The sequence below is a fragment of the Balaenoptera ricei genome, chromosome 13 (genome assembly GCF_028023285.1).
Source record: "Balaenoptera ricei isolate mBalRic1 chromosome 13, mBalRic1.hap2, whole genome shotgun sequence".
Classification (NCBI taxonomy): domain Eukaryota; kingdom Metazoa; phylum Chordata; class Mammalia; order Artiodactyla; family Balaenopteridae; genus Balaenoptera; species Balaenoptera ricei.
Window position 1 is genome coordinate 26,571,382 of NC_082651.1, and position 12,694 is coordinate 26,584,075.

Below are 12,694 nucleotides of genomic sequence, written 5' to 3' on the forward strand. Positions count from 1 at the left end.
GCTTTGTCCTTTCTAAGCATGTGCCCTTTGCAGTGTGCACCTAGCACAGAAATATTGGGTTAAATCAATCAACGAATGTGGGATGGATGGATGAATGGCACCAGGTGGGTCTCTTGCCTTATACTTGATGATACAGAGTATGTTTTCTCTCCAAGTGTTATATATCAGGGGTCCCCAGCCCCTGGGCCATAGAATGGTACTGGTCCATGGCCTGTTAGGAACAGGGCCACATAGCAGGAGGTGGACAGTGGGCGAGCAAGCTAAGCTTCATCTGTATTTACAGCCTCTCCCCATCACTTGTATTACCGCCTGAGCGCCGCCTCATGTCAGATCAGCAGTGGCATTAGATTCTCATATGAGTGCAAACCCTACTGTGAACTGCGCATGTGAGGGATCTAGGTTGCACGCTTCTTATAAGAATCTAATGCCTGATGATCTGAGGTGGAGCTGAGGTGGTGATGCTAGTGCTGGAGAGTGGCTGCAAATACAGATTATCATTAGCAGAGAGGTTTGACTGCACAGAGACCATAATAGATCAATTGCTTGCAGACTCATATCAAAGCCCTATCACTGAGTGGCAAGTGACAAGCTGCATCTGGTGGCAGGCTTTATAGGGGCAAGCGAGGTGATGTCCTTCAATAGTACAACTGCATCTGGTGGCAGGTTTTAAGTCAGAATCCAACACTTATTTTAGTCTGCGTGTGGCTTGCCCATTATTTTATTTACCACTTCCATCCACACCTCTTTCCCACACTGCACACTTGTCTCAGTCACAGTTTTGGTAAGCCCACAAGCTAACCCTAGCCAAACGTGGAGTTCAAGCACCATGCATTAAAAGACAAGCCTTTGGAGTCTTTCAAAAGAAACAAACGTGAACACAAAGAACAGAAGCGATTATTGAAAGCCACCACTTCATCAAATGTGTCGGCACTGAGAGCATCATTCTTAGTGACTAACTGCATTGCTAAAGCTAAGAAGCCCTTTACTATTGGTGAAAAGTTAATACTGCCTGCTGCTAAGGACATTTGTTGTGAACTTTTAGGAGAGGCTGCAGTTCAAAAGGTGGCATGTGTTCCTCTTTCGGCTAGCACCATAACTAGACAAATTGATGAAATAGCAGAGGATATTGAGGCACAACTGTTAGAGAGAATTAATGAGTCACCATGGTATGCAATCCAGGTTGGCGAGTCTACCGATGTTAACAACAAGGCAACAATTGCTTGTTTTTGTGCGATATATTTTTCAGGAGGATGTGCACGAGGATATGTTATGTGCACTTTTGTTGCCAACCAACACCACAGCTGCAGAACTATTCAAGTCTTTGAATGATTACATATCAGGAAAACTGAATTTGTCATTTTGTGTTGTTATATGCATAGACGGAGTGGCTGCCATGTCTGGAGAGCTTTCTTGTTTCACTACTCAGGTCAAAGAGGTTGCCTCTGAATGTGAATCTATGCACTGTGTCATCCATAGAGAAATGCTGGCTAGCCAAAAAATGTCACCTGAATTTAACAACGTTTTGCAGGATGTGATTAAAATGATCAACCACATTAAAGTACATGCCCCTTATGATCATCTCAATAGATGCAGAAAAAGCTTTTGACAAAATTCAACACCATTTATGATAAAAGCTCTCCAGAAAGTGGGCATTGCTGGAACCTACCTCAACATAATAAAGGCCATATATGACAAACCCACAGCAAACATCATTCTCAATGGTGAAAAACTGAAAGCATTTCCTCTAAGATCAGGAACAAGACAAGGATGTCCACTCTCGCCACTGTTATTCAACATAGTTTTGGAAGTCTTAGCCACGGCAATCAGAGAAGAAAAAGAAATAAAGGGAATACAAATTGGAAAAGAAGTAAAACTGTCACTGTTTGCAGATGACATGATACTATACATACAGAATCCTAAAGTTGTCACCAGAAAACTACTAGAGTTAATCAATGAATTTGGTAAAGTTGCAGGATACAAAATTAATGCACAGAATTCTCTTTCATTCCTATACAATAACAACAAAAGATCAGAAAGAGAAATTAAGGAAACAATCCCATTTACCATTGCAACAAAAAGAATAAAATACCTAGGAATAAACCTACATAAGGAGGTAAAAGACCAGAACTCAAAAAACTCTAAGACACTGATGAAAGAAATCAAAGATGTCACAAACAGATGGAGAGATGTACCATGTTCTTGGATTGGAAGAATCAATATTGTGAAAATGACTCTACTACCCAAAGCAATCTACAGATTCAGTGCAATCCCTATTAAATTACCACTGGCATTTTTTACAGAACTAGAACAAAAAATCTTAAAATTTGTATGGAGACACAAAAGACCTCGAATAGCCAAAGCAATCTTGAGGGAAAAAAATGGAGCTGGAAGAATCAGACTCCCTGACTTCAGATTATACTACAAAGCTACAGTAATCAAGACAATATGGTACTGGCACAAAAACAGAAATATAGATCAATGGAACAGGATAGAAAGCCCAGAGATAAACCCACGCACCTATGGCCAACTAATCTATGACAAAGGAGGCAAGGATATATAATGGAGAAATGACAGTTTCTTCAGTAAGTGGTGCTGGGAAAACTGGACAGCTACATGTAAAAGAATGAAATTAGAACACTCCCTGACAGCATACACAAAACTAAACTCAAAATGGATTAGAGACCTAAATGTAAGACCGAACACTGTAAAACTCTTAGAGGAAAACATAGGAAGAACACTCTTTGACATAAATCACAGCAAGATCTTTTTTGATCCACCTTCTAGAGTACTGGAAATAAAAACAAAAATAAACCAATGGGACCTAATGAAACTTCGAATCTTTTGCACAGCAAAGGAAACCATAAACAAGACGAAAAGACAACCCTCAGAATGGGAGAAAATATTTGCAAACGAATCAATGGACAAAGGATTAATCTCCAAAATATATAAACAGCTCATGCAACTCAATACTAAAATAAAAACAACCCAATCCAAAAATGGGCAGAAGACCTAAATAGACATTCCTCCAAAGAAGACATACAGATGGCCAAGAAGCACATGAAAAGCTGCTCAACATCACTAATTATTAGAGAAATGCAAATCAAAACTACAATGAGGTATCACCTCACACCAGTTAGAATGGGCATCATTGGAAAGTGTACAGACAACAAATGCTGTTGTTGAGAGGGTGTGGCAAAAAGGGAACTCTCTTGCACTGTTGGTGGGAATGTAAATTGATACAGCCACTCTGGAGAACAGTGTGGAAGTTCCTTAAAAAATTAAAAATGAATTACCTTATGATCCAGCAATCCCACTACTGGACATATACCCAGAGAAAACCATAATTCAAAAAGACACATGCACCCCAATGTTCATTGCAGCATTGTTTACAATAGCCAGGTCATGGAAGCAACCTAAATGCCCATCGAGAGACAAATGGATAAAGAAGATGTGGTACATACATATGATGCAATATTACTCAGCCATAAAAAGGAACGAAAATGGGTCATTTGTAGAGACGTGGATGGACCTAGAGACTGTCATACAGAGCGAGGTAAGTCAGAAAGAGAAAAACAAATATCGTATATTAATGCATATATGTGGAATCCAGAAAAATGGTACAGATGAACTGGTTTGCAAGGCAGAAACAGTGACACAGATATAGAGAACAAACGCATGGACACCACAGGGGGAAAGTGGGGTGGTGGGGGGTGGGATGAATTGGGAGACTGGGATTGACATATATACACTAATATGTATAAAATAGATAACTAATAAGAACCTGCTGTTTAAAAAAATAAAATAAAAAAATTTTTAAAAACTAAATAAAATAGACCTCATTCTCAAAAAAAATAAACAAATAAGTAAAGTACATGCCCTTAACTCATGTCTGTTCGCACAGCTTTGTGAGGAGATGGACGCAGAGCACACACGTCTTCTCTTATACACAGAAGTCAGATGGCTTTCTAAAGGTAGATCACTAGCCAGAGTTATTGAGTTATAAGAGCTGCTCCAGAGATTTCTTTTAGAAAAAGAGTCACCACTGACAGCACATTTCAGTGACACAGAATGGGTTGCAAAACTTGCTTACCTGTGTGACATATTCAACCTGCTCAGTGAACTCAATCTGTCATTTCAAGGGAGGACGACAACTGTGTTCAAGTCGGCAGATAAACCGGCTGCATTCAAAGCCAAACTGGAATTATGGGGGCAATGATTGAACGTTGGGATTTTTGACATGTTTCAAACATTAGCAGAGATTTTGAAAGAGACTGAGCCAAGACCTTCTTTCTCCCAGCTGGTACATGATCACCTATCTCATCTTTCAAAAGAGTTTGAGCATTACTTCCCAACCACAAAAGACCCCTGACCTGGGAAGGAATGGATCCGTGACCCACTTGTGAATAAACCAGGTGAATCGACTTTGTCCGTGCTAGAAGAGGAGCAACTTCTTGAGATCGCAAATGACGGTGACCTTAAAAGTATGTTTGAGACAACTTCAAATCTCCATACGTTCTGGATTAAAGTCAAGGCAGAATATCCTGAGATTGCCACAAAAGCACTGAAAAACCTGTTTTCATTTCCAACATCCTATCCTTGTGAAGCAGGCTTTTCTGTAGTGACAGAAACCAAAACGAGATTATGGAGTAGACTGGACATAAGCAACACACTTTGGATGTCACTGTCTCCCATCACCCCCAGATGGAACCATCTAGTTGCAGGAAAACAACTTCAGTGCTCCACTGATTCTGCATTATGGTGAGTTGTATAATTATTTCATTATATATTAAAATGTAATAATAATAGAAATAAAGTGCACAATAAATGTAATGTACTTGAATCATCCAGAAACTGGTCATCCCCCCTCCCTGGTCTGTGGAAGAATTGTCTTCCATGAAACCAGTCCCTGGTGCCAAAAATTTGGGGAACGCTGTTATATATTAAAGGTAAAACTTGTTAAGAGAATTTAATGACTCATATGGAGTTTTGGAGAACCAGGTTTGGAACCTGTCACTGACCCCCTATCTGAGTTATGCATGACACTGGATACTAGGTTACAGGTGATCACTTCACTAACTTGGAACCTTTTTCCCTGAATGCAGCCCTGCCTTTGAAAGCTGAACCCCTTCCTTGCTGGTCCATTGGCCACTTGCTGTATAGGCCAGACTACCTTGCACAAATATCTGCACATTTGTGTACTCTGGCTTCTTCCACAGCTGACTCACACAGTTGTAGTCCCCGTGAGTTTGCTTGTTTTGGCAGGTTGTCTCCCAAACTTTAGTGGAATGAGGTTAGCTGGGTGTGCAAGGCCTTGAGGTTTTGTTAGGGGGTCACAGAAATACTCTAGTAAGCCTGCTTTTGAGGATGGAGCAGAGTGAGAACTTCCCTGTCCATCAACACATCAGAGACCACTCAGATCCCCTGTAACACTGCCTTCCCCCTTCAGATACCAGACTCTTACTGCCTCTGGCATTATCCTCTCTCCTGGGTCACCAGATGGTTGATCTGAGAAACAGATTCCCCTGGGGTATTAATGACTGGAGTAAAAGTCTGACTCAAGATTTTTGGGGCATCACTTGCATTTTCACTGAGGTATTTAAAGCCTGATCTAGAAGATAAACTAGCCCAGGAGAGGAATGTCAGACCCGGCACTAAGTTTTCAGGCCTTTGATGTCATGGTTTGGCTGCCTTTTAACTGACCAGCAGGCAGATTCCTAATGAAGCTGGTTCTGCTTGTGTATCTGGTTCTAAGGAGAGACACCTCATCCTGTTCAGGTCTTGGGCTGTGTTCTGTGAAATGTACCTCGATTATTTGACTCTGTGAAATCCTGTTTGGTTCTGTAAGGGTCACTTAGTCTAGACTAGACTAGACTAGACTGGTGATGGTATCTTGAGGAATTAGGGTGAGTTTGGAATACACGTGGGGTAAGTAGCTCTGTGCTGGGTGCCAGAGAGACAAACATGAGGAAGATAATGCCCTGGCTGATGAACTGTACGGATGGCTCCTCCCGAGTCTGGGCTTTTGAACATTACCTTTAGAGCAGCCAAAAGTCTGTATGAATTGGTAAGTAATTGCTAAGTTTCTCTGGACTTAGAGAGGGAGGAAGAAAGCAGGGGCAGAGAGAGAGACAGAGACAGAGCCAGAGACAGTGAGAGTGTACTTGATCAACTGGGTCTGTTTTACATAAAATCCAGCATGTGACCTAGCAGATCAACTGTCATGACTGATACATTTCCTGGGAATCATGTTCACAGTTGCAGTCATTTTCTTTGATCCCAAAGCCTTTTGCCAAAGCTCACCACAGGTGACAGGTACATATGCTTGTTGATTGGACAGTTTATATAGGTGCTTCTATAAGTCATTCCCAGACTTCAGTAATTTATTTACCACTTAGTGACCCCTCCTGGCATGTAGGAAACACTTAGTAAGTGATAAATGAGTGAATGAATGCCCTAGCATGAAAGTCACATCTTGACCCTCAAGATGCTCATGGCCTGAATGGGGAGATAGACAAGAAAACCAGCACAACACAGAGGAGTAGTTCTGTGACAGAGAAGATACAGATGCAGAGGAAGACTCAGTCCAGTCAGGGGTCAGGGAATAGAGGCAGTGAGAAGGGAAGTCTCTTTTGAGGAACATCCTTCCTCCACAGAAAGTGGTCCCATAGGTGGTTCCCAGTGGTCAGTTACAATAGGAGCACCTGGGGTGGGTGCCAGAACCCATGGTAAGGGTTTTGTATGCCTTTATTGCATTGATCCTCACAACCATCCTCTGAGGTCAGTATCAGAGGAGGAATCAGGATCCCACCCTCAGCTAAAAGACAGAACTGGGATCAGATCCAGGCCACCGGACCCTAAGCCCTTCGCCATTGCTTCAGACAGTGTCGGGATGGTCATATTATCATCAGAGACACTTTTAGAGAATCTAGTTTTCAAAAAGGAAAGTACAGGTGTGTGGGTTGCTGTGGTTCAGGTGGGAGTGGCCTTTTCCTCCATGTTTTTCCTCCTTTCCCTCTCCTCTGCCTGATGTCTGAGGTCTTGCCTTGTTAGAACTTAGAAGCAGTTAGAAGCTGTCTGCTCTGAGGGTCAACAACTCTCTCTTCCTCCTCTTGCTCCCTCTTTGATCTCCTAGGCAGCTTGTACTTTGTCCTCCAAGGTGAGAGGAGGCAGAAATGTTGCTCAGCAGAGAAGTAACCATAAGCTTTTGAAGGAAAGAAGTCTTTTTTACAAAAAACCTGCTGTAATTTAAGCCTTTTCTCTTTGCCCTGTGCCCTCCTGCCTGTGTCACTCAGATGGTCAGTAGCGGGAAGGAACTGACTTCAGGGGGTCTTGTTTCTACACAGAGACCCCCTTCAGAAGGGCTGCCCAAACCTGCCTTACCCTAAGGACCTACACAAATATGGCTGACTTGTCCTTTTACTCACTTTTCTTGGCAAGACAGGCCACAGCAGCCCAAGAGAAGGAGCTGGAAGGGCCTCCTTATTGGAAGACACATACAATACTTTACTGAAGTGCCTATCCTGTGTTCCACTTGGCTGAACAACCTCTGACATTAGTTTCCTTCCTTGCTGGATTGAACTTTGAGGACCTCATGAAAATCAGAAAACAATGACTTGGACATATTAGAGTCTGGAAAAGATACACATGAAAGTGAAGATGGTGCTTGTAGATGGCATTGTATGCTCACAGAGATAGCTTGGTGGCCTTTGTTTGTCTCTTTAGCTCAAGCTGTTAGTGTTTACCGACTCCCTTGTGTGCCAGGCATAGTTCTAGGCCCTGGGGACACAGAGATGAACAAGTACTCTTCCTGCCCAAGAATCTCTGAAATCCAGTGTGCAGACAGGGGAATCAAAGATAGTAATGAAGCATTTTACTATCCATCTCTCTCATTAAAGTAAGTTCTCTGAAAGCAAGACATGTCTTATTGATTCCTAAATCACTAGAATCCACCATGAATTCTTGCATATTGTAGATGTTCAATCAATGACTGTTGCATCACTCTAAAATTCAGCACTAGAGGCAAGACAGAGTACCTTGGCTGTCCAGAGGAGGCACAGCTAAACTCAGCTTGGACAGCAGGTGGGTCCAAGAGCATCTAGGAGGCTGAGATGGAGGCATGTAGGCTGATGAGAAGAGACTCACAGGCAGAGGGACTGGAGAGAAATACAGCATGGCCAGGTGAGCAGGCATGGTGTGCTCCAGGAAGGGAAGAGACGTAGGTATGGTTGGAGAGGAGGGAAGCGGATCTCTAAATGGGCAAAGTGGCACACCAGGAAAAGCCTTGCTAAAGGGTTTAAATTTTACTCTGAAGGCACAGGGAAGCTACTACAGGATTTTACACAGAGGAGAGACTAAGTCAGAGTTTCATTGTAAAAATAGACCCCTCTGGCAGTAGATGTTGGAGAGGAATAAGACAGGTGCCAGGAAGACCATGTCAGGACACCACTGCAGTTTAGAGAGTAGAAAAGACCTGGGGTTTGGAGTCAGACCGACCTCAGTCTACATAGCAGCCCCATAACATCTTTGTGTAACTTAGGCTATTTATTAAGTGCCTCTGAGCTTCTGTCTTTCTCAATCTGAAAACAGGGATGGATGATCCCCCTCCCTCATGGAGAGATGACTGTCGAGACTATGGATGATGAAGTATGTGAAGTGTCTACTGCAGTAATTGATCTATAATTGGCATGTGAAAATAGTGGTGAATATTATTTTTAATATTATTGTTACTTATCATCTAGGTGAAAAAAAATGAGGCTTTATCTAAGACACTGGTAATAGGAGTGGAGAATTGGGCACAGACTCAAGAAATATTTTGGCAATAAAGTTGACACAATTTGGTGACTGATTGTTCAGTGGAGTTTGGGGGCAGGGGCAGGAGTCTAGGACTGACTGGGATTTTGGCCTGGGCAACCAAGAGTAAGGATAGTGGAGCTATTCATTAGGAGAGGTTATGGAGGACGAGAAGCATTTGCAGGAAAAGATGATGAGCTCAGTTTCAGACAAACTGCATTTGAAGAATTTTAGGGGCAGCCAGAGAGACATGTCTAGTGGGTAAATGGTTTAGCAGATTTGGCATCCAGGAGAGAAGTCTTAAAGAAGATTCAAAGGCAAACTTTTAACAAGAGGTAATGCATTCATGGTGTTCAAGGAGAGTATAGAGCGTGGGAAGAGGAATTATAATGGCCAGTGCTTATTGAGTGTGTACTATGTGTTTGTTCTAAATATTTTATGTGTATTAATGCTCTGAATAACCATTGCCAGAGAAGACTATTATACTTACTTTACAAATGAATAAACCGAGGCACAGGGGTAGTAAGTAACTTGCCCAAGGTCATACAACTATAGTAATGGACCTAGGATTTTAGGCAAGGCAGTCAGGATTCGGAGCCTGTGCTATTAATGTCTTTGCCAGACTGCCTCTGAGAGTGGCGGGACTAGGGCGCAACAGTGACCTCTGAGGAAGGGGAAGGAGAGGCTCTAGTGAAGGCAACAGGAGTAGGAGCTGGGCAGAAAAGTAGGAGGAAATGGGAGACTGGAATACAGGAGAGTTTTCAGGAAGGAGGGATCAGTAGCATCAAATTATCTGGAAATCCATTAAGAAAAGAAATGAAATATCCATGGATTTGGGAATAAGGAAGTTATTGATGACTTGGTGAGGGGAGTTTGAAAGATGAGGTGGGTTGAGGAACAAATGTGAGGTGAGTACATAGAGATACCAAACATAGGCAATTCTTTCCAGATGCTTGGCTGTGGAAGCAACAAGAGAGGGAAGATGATAACTAAAGGTATTAGGTAGAGGGAACATTTTAGAGATGGAAAAGACCTGTCAATATCTATGGGGAGGGACAGAACCAGAGGAGGCCTCACAGAGTGGCCATAAATGCACTATGCACACTGGGCAAAGTATCTCTATGTTCACTTTTCTTTTTCATACAGATTTTTAATATCTCTCCCCATGTTCTGGACAGCTTCCATGTAGATGGTTAGGACTCACTAAATAAGCCCCTGAAATGTGTTTCAGATCTTCAGCTTTTATTAGGTGGAGTAGAGAAAATTTCTTTCATAGTACCCAATGGTGAATCATTATCGCATGTTGTTAAATCCAGACCATATCAAATTTATGTACAGTACATCATCTACTGAATTTATCTTTGAAATATTCCAAGAGAGCACAATGTGCTAGAGCTCCCTGTCATGCATGTGGAATTGGGGTGTCTGCTCTATAGATACTAGAGTAGTAAGAATGATGGGTGGCAGAAAGCCTTGAGAGGAAGGAAAGTGACTCAGAGCACAGTGGGTGGAAGGGAGGGGACACTGATTTGTGTGTGTGTGTGTGTGAGTTAAGTTTTATTTGGGGCAAAATGAGGACTGCAGCCCGGGAGAGGGGGACACTGATTTTGAACTGGGCATGAGACATATGATCTTGTGAGCAGAGGGAAAGGTGATTGGAGATTAAGAGAAATCTATAGAAGGAAACAGAGATTTGCTTGGATTTTATAGGGAACGGAAGGCATATTTTGTAAGGAGGTGTGCTAGGGCGACAACCCTATGCTTAAAATGAATCTAGATAATTTGGCTGCTGCAATTTAAGTTCTTAATAATGGGAAAGACTGACATTTCCTTATGAATGGTTTGTTACCAGGCTTAAAGGACAAGTCCAACAAGCTCTGAGAAGTGTTTATCTAGATCCAAAGACAATTTTTGTGTTTTAATACATAAGATTCTTTTGTCGTTCAGACCAGAGGTAGATGCCACAGTGGGTTAAAAGTTTGACTTAAACATGAAATTCAGCTTTGTCTTCGTTCATGGAACTGACATCCCTGAGGCTGCAGGCTGGAAATAGGGTTTGGCTGCCAACTTCATAAATTTGCCTTGGTTGGAATGGTTGGAATCTTCTTGGAAACATCTCAGTGAAATGCACACACACCTCCACAGAAGGCCTTTATGGATGGGGCTCTCTCTCAAAGAGACACTGTCCAAAATCAGAAAGACCACACAGGAAATGGCCTTGGGATATTTTTTTCCACATGAAGCAGCAACTCAGCTGAATTATTTGCTTGATCTTGAGCTTCAGGTATTAGGAAAAATGAACAGTACTACTTTCAAGAGTCACATTTTGAGCTTGAAGATTCCCTCTGTATGAGTCAAGGAAGAATCATTCCAGCCCAACTCCCTCCTCAAACTTTCCCATGCAGGTCTTTCATCTGGATGTAGGCATGGTGTGGAGTGCCTTTGGCTGGGTATGGGTGTGATGCACAGACAGGACACTCTCCTTAGGGCCAGAGGGAAGAAATTGTAGTAGTCTTGCCCACCTTTTCCTAGTAGACAAGGAGTAGAGGATGTCCTTCTCCAGGAGGGCATGGTCAGGATACTGTATGCTTCTGTGAAAATGTGGACTTGGACTCAATGATATAAATGTACATGTGGCTTTATTCTAGTTTCATGGGGTCTGAATTTGATCTCATGGAAAGGGCTATGTAAATATTCCACACATATTCCAAGAATGAGTGAATAGGGTTGTATACATGCTCCAAACATCCATATCAAAGCTATTAATGGTGCTTATGCCCAACCTTCTGGACCATGGGAGTACCAAAAGCGTCTGAGGGGCAGTATCTGGTGTGCTCAGAAAGTAACAGCTTTGATTCCTTAGGTTATTTCATTGATATTTGATTCATTAGTAAAATCTCTCTCTCTGTCTTTTTCTTTTCATTCATCCAATCATTCGTTCATTCAACAGACTGAACAACTACTATGTGGCTGGCTCCAGGATATGTAATGGTAATGTGGTGGTGAATCCAACAGTCTTAGTTCCTGTCTTCTTGGAGCTCACTTTATTAGGGGACAGACATTAAAGAAATAATTACACAAAGAAATACATAATTACAAACTATGGTAAGTGCTATGTTGGAAAAGAGCAGGGTGCTCCAGGAGGGAAAGAGAGGAGACAGTTTAGCTTGGGGGTGTCTAGTGAGGAAGACAGATATGTAGACCCATATCTACTGTATATGACATGCCATTTATTGGTGGGATACTGTTTCCAAGGAAGGAGTGCCTGACCCTTGTATAGGTCTGAGGGAGCAGTTCTAGGAAGCTTCATAAAGGAAGGGATATTTAAGAAGAATCTTGAAGAATAGGTGGAAGTTTTTTGGTTTTTGTTTTTTTTAATGTGGAAAGGGAGTAGTGTTGTTCTACGTGAAGAAAACCTGGTGTGTTTATAGGACCCTCATTCAGCAAGGAGTTTGGGCTTCAAGTAGGGGAATAGTGAGAGATGAATCAGGAAAGATTGGTAAGGGCCAACTAACACAGATTAGACTTTATCTTGGAGGCAAGTCAATGGAGGGAGCGATGAGTTACCAAGGGGAGTGTTCTAGAACAAGTTACCAAGGGTGCAGCAAACTTTTTCGGTGAAGGATCAGATAGTAAATATTTTAAGCTTTGCAGGCCATACAGTTTCTGTTGCAACTACTCACCTCTGCCACTATAGTGTGAAAGCAGTTATAGATGATACATAAACAAATGAGCATGGCTCTGTTCCAATAAACTTTTATTGACACAAACAGGCAGTGGGCTTGATTTACCTGTGAGCTTACCAATCCCTGTTCTAGAATGATAATGCTAGGGGCTCACTGGAGATTGGACTGGAGCATGGGGAGAGAATGGAGGCAGGGAGGCCACTTAGGAGCCATTGCTT

The 12,694-nt window shown here is 42.2% G+C and overlaps 1 protein-coding gene across 12 annotated transcripts in view; it reads left to right on the forward strand.

Annotated features, from left to right (window-relative positions):
• The window catches only part of EVA1A (eva-1 homolog A, regulator of programmed cell death), an 82,734-nt gene that overhangs the window by 3,185 nt on the left and 66,855 nt on the right, over positions 1-12,694 (forward strand). For 6 of the 12 annotated variants that reach the window (XM_059942386.1, XM_059942384.1, XM_059942383.1 and 3 more), the window contains one exon: positions 4,140-4,758. The exons of 5 other annotated variants lie outside the window; for them this stretch is intronic. The gene's annotated coding sequence lies outside the window, so the exon portion shown is untranslated. Of the gene's footprint in view, positions 1-3,122; positions 3,554-4,139; positions 4,759-12,694 lie in introns of those variants that run through there. One more of the 12 variants, XM_059942388.1, reaches the window with a different exon arrangement.